This window comes from Vombatus ursinus, unplaced genomic scaffold (genome assembly GCF_900497805.2).
Source record: "Vombatus ursinus unplaced genomic scaffold, bare-nosed wombat genome assembly UNPS02012811.1, whole genome shotgun sequence".
In the NCBI taxonomy this organism is placed as follows: domain Eukaryota; kingdom Metazoa; phylum Chordata; class Mammalia; order Diprotodontia; family Vombatidae; genus Vombatus; species Vombatus ursinus.
Genome location: NW_020952589.1, coordinates 1,257,538 through 1,267,139, shown reverse-complemented (window position 1 = coordinate 1,267,139; position 9,602 = coordinate 1,257,538).

Below are 9,602 nucleotides of genomic sequence, written 5' to 3'. Positions count from 1 at the left end.
CTGATCCTAAAACAGTGAGGGGCTTCTGCAGAAAAAGGGAGAAAAGGACAGGACCTCCATTCAGCTCTCTGGTCACTATAATGCTTGCAGCTGGCCACTCAGGGCCATAGTGCATTCAACCATCCTTGCAATCAGATGACTCATATCCCTGATCATCCTTGTTCCAAGACAGCCTCTCTGGCCAAATGTTTTCTGGTGAATTTCTGCCTTCAGGAGTCTGGTTCTTTTTTTGTTGAATAGAACTTTATTGTTCATTCACTTTGGTTTGTCTTCCCAGCTATATTGCAAAACTTGAGAGCAAACGCTACATCTTAGACATGGCTATATCATGTGGCTCATCAGACCTAAGTGTTCAATGAAGGCTGGGGAGGAAAAGTGGTGAAATGAAAAAAAAAACTATGAATCTTGTCCTCAGTTTCATCTTTAAAACAAGGGGGATGGACTTCACCAGGTGATCTTAAGGTCCCTTCAAGCTCTCAATCTATGACCCTATGGAACAATTATTTAGTGGAATAGAATCTATTTCATGTATTCAAGCCTCCAACCCCGGACCAGGCAAGGTAGTTATTAGTATTATCTGATAAATCAATAAGCATTTATTCAGTGCCTACTATGTGCCTTGCTTTCTTAATGTTAATAATTGCCAGGGGTGTGCTGGTGAGTGTTGAACTACCCTACCCCAGACACGCTTTTAATTTTAAGCTGCATTATTAATATTTTCTCCATCATTCTCTTAAGTCAACAATTAACAAAGCAATAAATCAAGCCCTGATTTGTAGCACTTGCTAATTCCCATAGCGTGAATGTTCACACCAGCATATCCCTGATGGGAGTTGACATTTGTTTAGTGCTTTAAAGGTTTACAAAGTGCTCCATTTAGCTCATTTTAATTTCCACAACAACTCTTGAGATAGGTACTTCAGATATTGTCATCCCCAGTTTGCAGATGAGGACACTGAGGCTTGGGGAGTTTAAGTGACTTATCCACAGTCAAAGGACTAGTAAAGGTCAGAGAAAAGATTTGAATGCAAATCTCTCCTGATTACAAGTCCTAGACTCTTTCCATTGCTGATTCCAGAAAATAGAAGTATCTGGTATAGAATATAGAGGGTTAAACACTTGGATTATCTCTGGGGAAAAAAAATATTGATCAGCCCAGCCCATGAGGGGACGAACCAAGGACCAAGGAAGTTGGATAAACAGGAAAGGGATAAGGACTAAGGTGCACCATCCCTCAGATTTCCATTCCTGGGATGTAGCCAGGCCTCAGACCTGAAGTGTCTGTCTCTTCTCAGTGGAGATCCGGCTCTAGCCCCAAGCTTGGAGATGATCAGATCCCTGCTTGGGTCACATGTTCTGCATTCCACCCATTTCCCCCAGCACCTGCCCTGTGACCACTTCTGTCCCTGATTATTCGGTTTCCAACCAAAGCAAACCCACACTGCAAACAAACTGGCCCTGGCGGTGACTCAGAGCAGCAGGAGACATTGGCCTCTGGCCTTTGGTGCATCATCTATAGGGTCAGGCAAAGACTGTGCCTCACCCAGATGTGGAAAGAGGCAAAATAGGCTGATCTCTTAGCCAGCCAGAAAGAGTGGGAGAGAGAGGGAAAGAGAGGAAGGGAAGGAAGGGGATAGATTCAGATTGAAAGAAGAAAAAAAGGAGGGCAAGGGGAAGGAGGAGAAGAAAAGTCGGAGGAGAAGAGAAGAGGGGAAAGGAGATGAGGTAGAGGAAGGGAGACCAGGCAAGAGGAGAGAAGAAGACAGGAGAGGAGAGGAGGGAAGAAAAAGGAAAGGAAGGAAGGAAGAGAGGGAGGGAGGAAAGGAAAAGAAAGGGAAGGGAAGGGAAAGAAAGGAGAGAAGAGGAAAGGAGAAGAGAGGAGAGGAGGGGAGAGAAGAGGAGAAGGGAGGAGAGAAGAGGGGAGGAGAGGAGAGGAGAGGAAACCCTTAAGCGGTTTAAGTCTGAAGAGAGGACGCAGTCCTGTCCTTATGGAGTCCATAATCTGATGACCAAGAAACATGTCACCAAGTGCAACATGAATTAGAACTATATGTCTGCAAATGTATACATGGTCATATATGGGCATCTAGGTTGGTGCAGTTGATAGAACACCAGGCCTGGAGTCAGAAATACTCATCTTCCTGAGTTCATTCAGCCACACACATTTATTAGCTGTGTGACCCTGGGCAAATCACTTGACTCTGTCTCAGTTTCCTCATCTATAAAATGAGTTGGAGAAGGAAATGGCAAACCTTTCACTATCTCTGCCAAGAAAACTCCAAATGGGGTCACTAAGAGTCAGACACGACCCAAACAAATACAAGTATGTATGCGCACACACTCATACACCCATGCATGCACATATACTCATATACACATACACTTCCACAGTTACACACACACACACACACACACACATACACACAGAGTAATGCACACTGGCAAGAGGCCAGGATGGAATAACATCATGAGGGAAGAATATTCATCAAAGAGGGCATTTTCTGGGTGAGAAAATGGGCTGTTTTAGTAGAGAGACCCTTAACTCCTTGACTTTAGAGTCCAGAGGACCAAGATTTGAGCCCTTATTTTGTTACTTATATTACCTGTGTGACCTTGGACAAGTCACTCATCTTTCTGGGTAGTCTAAATTCCTCAGCTGTAAAATAAGGGTAAGACAGATCCCTTTAGCTCCAAATCAATTCAATTTTAACAAATGTTTCTGAGACACTTCCTATGAACCAAGCACTGTCCTAGGCTCGAAGAAACAAAGACTGAAAACAGTCTCTGCCCTCAAACAGCTTACATTCTATCAGGAAGATATGGCATGTCCACAGAAAAATACACATTTGGGCATGATGGGGGCAAAGGAGAGGCCCAAATGGCTTTAGGAAAATTTGAAGGAGAGAATACTTTGCAGGGAGATCAGGGTTTTGTGCATGGGGTGGCGCTGGACGTGAGCCTTAAGGGAAGAGAAAGATTCTGCAAGGCAGATGAGAAGATGAATTCTCATACTGGGTGACAGCCTACGTGAATGCATGAAGACAGGCAATGGCATGTCGTATTTGTGGATTGGTCCATTGTCCAAACTGGTTGGAACTCAAAGCACATGAACAAGAATCACATGAAATAAAGCTGGGAGGGCAAGTTGGAGTCAGCTGGAGCCAGCCTTAAAAGTCAAGAACTTGCAGTTCACCCTTAAGGCAATAGGAAGGCACTGAGCTTAAGAAGCCAAGGATTTTAAGTGTCTCAAATTTAGGCTCTGATGAAGGAGAAGGGACAGAGTAAATGAAAGATACCATAAAATGTCCTGCAAGTTAAGTTCCAGATTAGCTGACTAGAGCAGAAAAATTGGATGGTTCCAAGTGAGGTCCATTTTCATTTGGGTGGACAGGAAGTGGGCCCCACCGCCTGTAAGCAGAAGGTCATATAGACAAAAGAAGTAATATTGGGAAATGATTGTTTCTTCTGGCCCTTGGCCAGGTTTCAAGGGTTCCAACCACAGCCAGTGCCCCAGGGAAAGCAACAGCGTCATATCTATCAAACTGATTTCACTCTGGAGGAGTTCTACCATGGAAAATGATCAAGAAGGAAGAGAAGGAATGGGCAAAAGAAGGGAAAACTGGAGGCTAGGTTTGTCACTAACTAGTGGTACATGTGGGGGCAAGTCACTTGATACCTCTCTGAGTTTCATGTGTAAAACAAGGGACTTGTACCCCGAAGAACTTCTTCCTTGCCATTCTACAATCTATAGCTACAAGGCCAAGTATCCAGTCTTACCCTTGGGTTCAAAAAATCCATTTCCCCAGCATAGGACTTCTGCGTATGTTGGGAGGGGGGTTGAAAGACAGCAGTCCCAATAAAAAAGATTGAGTAGTTAATGGGTTGTAAGATGGGGAGGGGGTCAGATTTTGCTTATCTTCCTGTAGCTGAAGGTGTATCATGTTAGGGATTCGATTCCTTGAGAGGACAGAAGTAGGAGCAACAGTAGAGTATGTGAAGAAACGATTTAATCTTGGAAGAAAGGGGGGGACTTACTAATAATTAAAGCTGTCCAGAAGTAGAATGGGCCAATTCGGGAGACAGAAGAGTTGCCCTTCATTGACATTCTTCCAGTAAAGTCTGTGTGATTATTTCTCAGTAATGTACTCCATAAATCAACTATCATTTATTAAGCACTTAATTGGTGCTGGGCACAGGGATGTGGGGGAGACTTCTGTTCAGGGATGGATCGAACCACGTGATCTCTTTGGTCCCTCCCTTCCAGCCCTGAGAGAAGCACAGGGAGGAAATGCTGAGAGAGAGAGAGACAGAGAGAGAGGAGAGACAGACACAGAGACAGAGACAGATAGAGACAGACAGAGAAGAGAGAGACAGAGGGACAGACACAGAGACACAGAGAGAGACAGACAGACAGAGAAAGAGACAGAGACAGAGACAGACAGAGTTAGAGAGGAGGGAAGAAGAGGGAATAGGAGTCATCATGCTGTAAAATGTTAGGGCTAGAAAAATCCCAAGTTAGATCCAGTCCACACATCACATTGTAGACAATAGGAAACTAAAGCCTGGATCTGGGAAAGAGACCTACCCAAGGTCACAAAACATAGTAAAAGAATTCTGGTTCCTTCTCTCAGAGGTGAGAGAATAAGTAAAGATGAAGGTATTCATAAAGGTCAGCCCTCAAGTTTCAGGGAATGACTAGGACTGAGAGGGAAGCCTGAACAGGCCTGAGGTGACTTTCCTAAGATCAAAGAAAGTTAACACTGGGTCTTTAGAGAGCATCTTGCCCAATCCCCTCATTTTACATGGGAGGAAACTGAGGCTCAGAGAGTTCACCAAATTTTACCACATTAATAACAGCTAAGCTGGGGCTAGACCTCAGATCTCTGACTCCCAGGCCAGCATACCAGCTTCCTAATGAAATCCAGAGCAGAGTTTATATAATCAGGATAATAGCTAACATTTATGTGAGGCTTTAAGGTTTTCAAAGTGCTTTACATATATTATCACATTTGATCCTCAAAACAACCCTGGGGGCTAGGTACCATGATTATCCTCATTTTAAAGATGAGGAAACTGGGGCAGACAAAGGTTAAGTGACTTGCCCAGGATCAGGAAAACAGTCTGAGGCTGGATCTGAATTCCAGTCTTTCTGACTCCAGGTCCAGCACTCTATCCACCTCACAACCTAATTGCCCCTAGGTGTGGAATGCAGAAAACTCAGCTTTAAGACTCACTTTCATTTAGACTGCTTTTTAAACCCCTCAGGAGAAAAGGCCAACAGCACTGTTGGGTTATTTCATATTAAATACTATGCTGACTCTTAAGCCAAATGTAGGGAGCTGGCCAGTACCCCTCTCTGGGCAGACATTTCCCATCACAGATCCCCACGTCCTGGGTTTCCATTTGCCTTAGTGCCCAAAGTGGGACTCGTGTCTTCCCCTGCTCTCTGGCCCCTGATCCCCACATCTTTCAGCCACCACAAACATCCACCCTCCTCTTCTTCACAGGAAAAACAGCTGTGGACCTCTTTTGTTCTCTTCTCTTCCCTCTCTAGTCCTTCCTCTCAGGCCCTCCTCTTCCTCCTTCTCCTCTTTTCCTCCTCTTTCATATAACCTATCTGGCTTTAAAGAACCAAAAAGAGACTCCCCCTTCTTGGGGGGTTCAAGGTCATGCCTTGAGGGTATTGTATTCAGCAATGCCAGATACTCAGAGGAGAAAATAAAAGCTTAACTCTCACAATCCCAACTCCAAATAAACCTGAGTAATCTTCAGACAGTCAATCCTCAACTCCTCTGTGCCCTAGGCTATACCAATCTTCTCCCCACTTCCTCAGAGTTCTGCTGTGAGGAGGGATGGTGTGGTGAAGGGAGGGAGGGAGAGAGAGAGAGAGAGAGAGAAAGGATGTGGCCATGTTCTTTGGCACCAAAAGAATTTCACTAATGGCCAATGGAATGAGAATACTTTGTCTTCTCTTTCCATCTCCCCCCTTCCAATTAAAAACTCAAGAAAGAACAAATAAAACATCCATGCAGACATTTCATGCTATGTCCGAAGTGAGAATGAAACCCAATGAGAACAGTGGGCTGAAAGCATGGGATTATAAAAATAACTCTTGGACCTTGGATTCTCCCAAGGCCTGCCCACTCTGACTGACTGCCTTAGGGAAACATCTCAATGCTATGGCAGCAACTGGCAAGCACTCAGAGAGGTCTAGGTACTGGACATGAAGCCAAGGAGCCAGCACTGAAAGAATCTTCCTAAATGTTGACTGTGCTCCTGCTGCCTTAGCCCCAGGTGAGGGGAGGATGGAAGGTGAGAAGGGGGCTGAGGATCTCCAGCAGTGTCCCTCCTGGAAGCTCTGGGCAGGAAAACCAAGCACTCCCCTGGAGAGAGCTTGAGCTCCAGGGCTGGCATACAGAACTGACCTCATCTGTCTCCCTCGGGGAGAATCAGGTATGGTTCTGGGCATCCCAGGGACAGCCCAAACTTTGGACTCATCTGAGAGGCAGAGGGAGGAGTCCCAGGGGCCTACCACCCCCTGGAAACTTGGCTTAGTGGGCTGGCATGTCTGGTTCCCTTGACTGAACAGGAGATCAAATTCGTCCCTGGTGGCAAAGCAATGTAGTTTAGGAGTACAGTCAACTGGCCAAGAGCCCCAAGGCTCTTGGGGCCTCCTTCCTCCAGTTTTCAGGAAGCCTTCAAGGTTTCCAAAAGACATTTCAGATCCATAATGTACTTTTGTACCTCGAAGTTTTTGTCTGAAGGTCATCCCATATGTGGCAGAATTCAGGAACAACAGTAGCTGCAGCAGCCACCACAACCACAACAACATGGTAGAGGCCATTCAGAAGTCACCTAGGTCATATCAAGGGTCCTCCTGAGTCATGACAGAAGGGTTTTGTCCCTCTGACAAAGCAGGTTGCAACCTCTCTATAATTTCACAGGATCGTAGAATTAGAACTGGAAGGGACTTCAAAGGTCTCTAAGTCCGCCCCCTTCGTTTTACAGATGAAGATCTGAGGCTCAGAGAGTAACCTGTCTAAAATCACATAGGGAATAACAAGTAGCAGAGTCAGGATCTGAATCTAGGACCTCTGACTACTGAGCAGGGTTCTTTACCACCTTTTCTTTCCAATATTTAGTCTTAGAGAGTTGCCTGAGGCTCAGAGAGATTGGTTGACCCACGGTTAGTCAGCTAATAAGTATCAAAGGTGGGCTCTGAACACAGGTTTTCCTGACCTGGCCCTTGCCAGGTCATTCTATCTAGTAAGCCATTCTGCCTCCCTTTCAGAGCCTAAATTCTTGATTCTTAAAGGGATAATTAAAAATCCAAGCTTTTAGTTTCCCTTCCTTCTCCTTCCGTTTCCCTATTGTTGTTCACTCCTGGCCAATCCTTTGTGACCTCACTTTATGGTTTTCTTGACAAAGATACTGGATTTGCCATTTCCTTCTCCAGCTCATTTTATAGTTTAAGAAACTGAAGCAAACAGTGTTAAGTGACTTGCCCAAGGTCTCACAGCTAGTTAGTGTCTAAGACTGGATTTGAACTCAGGTCTTCTGAATCCAGGTCAGTGCTCCATTCACTATGCCACCTAGCTGTCCTCCCCCCACCCCAGTTTCCTATGCTTTCCACTAATTTCTTATCTAGAGGATAGAGTGGAGAGATAATTCTCAGAATCCCAGATCATCTGGGCTGGAAGGGATCCTAACCCAACATTCTAACTTTACAGAAGAGGAAAATGAAACCTAGAGAGAGAGAATGACCTGTTCATAACCACATAACAAATTAGAGTCAGAATTTTGTCTAGTGCTGCAACCTCCGGATGATGAACATGTTCCTAGGTCTAACCCTGCCCCTTTCCCACCACCTAGAATACCACACCTCTCCTTCTACCCTCCCACTGTCCAGAGTAAAAAGACTGGAGGTGAAATGACCAAGAAGAGGTTTGGAGATGATTTTTACATCTCAAAGGGAATGGAATCTATTCTGGGCAAGGCACAGATCTCCCTCGGAGCCCCTTGGGGCAGACATTAAAGAGAGATCTGCCCAGTGCTCTTCTCTAGGAAAGGTACCAGGCCGCTGCGTGGCTGATGTGCTTCTATAGGCCAGATGTCTGAGTATTCAGGGCAAAGGTTATCACAGTAAAGAGGAGGAGGTGATAAAGAATGCTGGATTAGGGATCAGCAGATATGGACTCCCAGCTCTGCTATGCATTTGATGAGTGAGCTTGGGCCTTGAAAATTGCCTGAGCCTCAGTTTCCTTCTCTATAAAAGGAAAATCTTGGCTCTTTGAAAGAAAGAAGAAGGGAAGGGGAAAAGGAAAGAGGGAGGGAGGGAGGAGAGAAGAGAAGAGAAGAGAAGAGAAGAGAAGAGAAGAGAAGAGAAGAAAGAGAAGAGAAGAGAAGGGAAGAGAAAAAGGAAGAGAAGGGAAGCCTAGGGAAAGGGAAGGAAATGGAAGGGGCAAAAAGGAAGTGAAAGGAAGAAAAAAGCAAAGATGCTGGGGGTGCTGCCTGGAGCATCAAGGAATAGAACATTTGGCTTAAAGTCCAGAAAAGGTGGGTTCATATTCCACCTCTGACACTTTCCAGCTGTTCAAGCACTTAACTTTTCTAAGCCTAGATTTTCTTTTTGCAAAATGAGGGGGCTGGGCTAGGTGACCTCTGAGGTCCCCTCCAGCTTGGAATAGACGATTGCTTGTTTGCTGCTGAAATCATCGGGTGGGGCCAGAAAGAGTGGGAAACCAGAGTCTGGAGTCAGGGATTCTAGGACCTAGCTTAAATTGTGTAGAGCACCTCAGCATCTGGTAGCAGGGGATTGTAGAATGCAGAATTGTAAGAAAGTCTGAGATCATTCATCCAGACCAATCCCTTCATTTTCAAAGAAGGAAACTGAAATGCAGAAAGGGAGATGACTTTCCCAAGGCCACACAGCTAGTAAGATGCAAGACAGGACTTCCAATCCAGGTCCTCTTACTTGAAATCTGGTGACCTTTCCAACAAACCACATTACTCAAGATCCCACAGCTCTTAAGTGCAAGTAAGGACTGAAAAACACTGTCCTGGAATTGGAGTCCGGAGACCTGAGTTCAAATCTTAACTAAGCACAGTGCTTGGGACATAGTGAGTGCTTACTAAATGTGTTTTCATTCATTTAGTCATTCAGCCCTGTCACTAGCTACTTGTGTGCAACCTTCAACATGTAACCCCCCCTCTCTAGGGCTCAGTTTCTTCCTGCGTGCAAAGAAGAATTTGGACTACATCGCCCCGAAGGTCCTTTCCAAGCCTCAGTCAATGATCCTAGCCTTCTGCCTTTTAAAGGCAAGGTTCTTTTAACTACAGGGTACAGGGTAAGGTCCCTTCTGAAGAGAGAGGAGTGGGTGAAAATGATGCCCCTCAGACTGGAAAACAAGCAAAGGGGCCAAGCAGCCCATCTGCCTTTGGGGGGCAGTTGCCCTAGAGAATCCTCTTGGCTGGGACCGAGCTGAACAAGAGATTCGCTCCTTTCCTCTCATTTCCAGGTTTCCTCCCTTGTCCTCGGTTTTCACTGGGACTGCTTCCTTCTTTCTTCATCAAAGAGGAAGGCGGCCCCCCAGCTTGGCTTG